Source organism: Mus pahari, chromosome 5 (assembly GCF_900095145.1).
Source record: "Mus pahari chromosome 5, PAHARI_EIJ_v1.1, whole genome shotgun sequence".
Classification (NCBI taxonomy): Eukaryota; Metazoa; Chordata; class Mammalia; order Rodentia; family Muridae; genus Mus; species Mus pahari.
Window position 1 is genome coordinate 163601750 of NC_034594.1, and position 2513 is coordinate 163604262.

Genomic DNA, 2513 nt, shown 5'->3' on the forward strand with positions numbered 1-2513 from the left:
ATCTTAATGTTCAAATTAAAGAGTCTTCGTAATGCAGACTCGGGGCCCCTTGACCTGTTTGGTTTGAGGGAGGATTTTTTTTGTTGTTTGTTTTGTTTTGTTTTTTTTTTTTTTGAGGGAGTTTTTTCACAATGCTTATCTGAAAAGTTGAAGGTGTTTTCCATTCAATTCTACTTTTCCAGAAACACAGCATAATCCCAAATACACTGTTTGCATTCAGGAAATACATTGTATACGTCTATAACACCTGATACATTCCTCCTATACATGAAATAGTATATGAATGTCATATACTATTTGTCATGACAGTCATAAAAAGAGATGTATTTAAAGATGTATTTGGACAGTCTACATTATACTAAACTTCTTGTAGTGACCACAAAAGATAAAGTGGAAACAGTAAATGGTTCCTGACTGTGCAATACTCCAAAATTAATTGAAAGTCAAAACCATTATGAACCTGAGGTGTTGCTGGAGCACTTGCTTCTGTGGTGTCATGGGCTTCACGGCAGCCTTTGTTCTGAAAGCACAATGTGTACACTTTGCACTGTGCATGCAATCAACCATGCAAAACCAATGAATGCTACCTGAAACACCTCGGCTCAGATTTGAGACTACTGTATGTGCTTTTACTCTAAATGCAGCTTTTTGCTCTTATTGAAACAGTGGTTTAATTATTGAAAACCAGGTCTTAGTATTTTTCTACTTTCATTTGTTAGAATGTATCAAATTGGTTTATCTTAAAAATAATAATCTGGGGCTGGAGAGATGGCTCAGCGGTTAAGAGCACTGACTGTTTTTCCAGAGGTCCTGAGTTCAATTGTCAGCACCCACATAGTGGCTCAAAACCATCTGTAATGGGATCAGATGCCCTCTTCTGGTGTGTCTGAAGACAGCTACAGTGTACTCATAATAAATAATTTTTTTTTAAATAGAAAAGTGCAAATGTAAGCCTCACCTGCTGCCTATTGCTCTAAATATCACTAAAGGCCTTTCCAAAAAGTTTTGTAAAGATAGAATGACAGCTACACACGTGACTCTTGGAGATTATATCACAAAATCCTGCGTAATCCCAAACCACATCAAACCCCAGGATGAGAGGAATCAGAGTATAAAGAAATCAGAGCTGATGCTGAGTATAAAAACATAAAAATAGCCCAAGGACAGAAGAGTGTGGAAGAGGGAATATAATGATTGTATCTTCATTTTCAGCAATTTCAAAGAAATCTATTGTTTTGGGTTTTCTCCTGAAGGACTGAAAGAGAAAGTTCTTGAAGTGCAGCTGCTTGTATTACAAATGCTAATTATGTTCTCCAAAAAACTGCTTACAGGAATGTCTGCAAGTTGCTTCTGGGAACCTGCCCTCAGTTGGTTCCAATTGGGAAATAAAGATGCCAACAGCCAATGGCTGGGGAGGTCAGACAGAGGTGGGATTTTAGGATTTCCCAGGCATGGGACTGGGAAGAGAACAAGGAAGAGATCTACCATGCAGGCAGAGTGTAGAGGAGAGAGACGCCTGCAAAGAGCACTGGACAGAGGCATAGCCGCCATGTGATGGAGTCTGGAGATCGAGGCAACTGGCTCGATCCAACTGGATGTAGAGCAGCCAAGATAGAACAATGAATCTAATAAGCAGTAACTTGGAATTATCGGCAGGAGGTAGATTCTATCATCAGTGGAGGTTAGGCAGTGGTCCAGCTACTGTGCTGTTTAAGGCATATTCAAATATGTTTGTCTTTCATTGGGGAGCATAAACCACTGAGACAGGTAGTGAAGCTGCCGTTGTGATTTATTAATAATTATTTCAACATTGAAGTTTCCCAGCCATTCTGTAAGGCTGAGCTTTCCTTTGCCCTCGAGCTGCACTGGAGTGTTGCCAGGTGCTCTAAGCCAGTATGTTGAAATTGAGGAATGTCACTCTCCACTTACCCTCCCAGCATGATGACATCCAGGCAGAATCATTTCTAGTTAATCAAGTACTGAGTTAGGTCCCAGGGTGACCAAATGTTAGTTGTTTGGTGTCAAGAAAGACATTTAATTCTGTTTACTTGTCTATAGGATGGTGCAAACAGAAAGTCTTCTCCAACCGTTATGAGATTATGCATAGCATCGGGACTGGCAGTAAGCTGGAATTCAGTGGATGGTAAGACAAATGAATGAATGATGAAAGAACTGTATACTCTGTCACGTAGGAAGTAATCAGGAAAGTTGCTAGAAACTTTTCATGGCAATGTAAATAATAAAGTAAACCAATTGCAGTTCATGAATATCTTTAAGTATAGGACAAAACTGATAAGCTGTTACAAACAGCCATGTCAAAGGAAGCTGTACCCTTGTCTTAGACAGGGTTTCTATTCCTGGACAAAACATCATGACCAAGAAGCAAGTTGGGGAGGAAAGGGTTTATTCAGCTTACACTTCCATACTGCTGTTCATCACCAAGGAAGTCAGGACTGGAACTCAAGCAGGTCAGAAAGCAGGAGCTGATGCAGAGGCCATGGAGAGATGTTCTT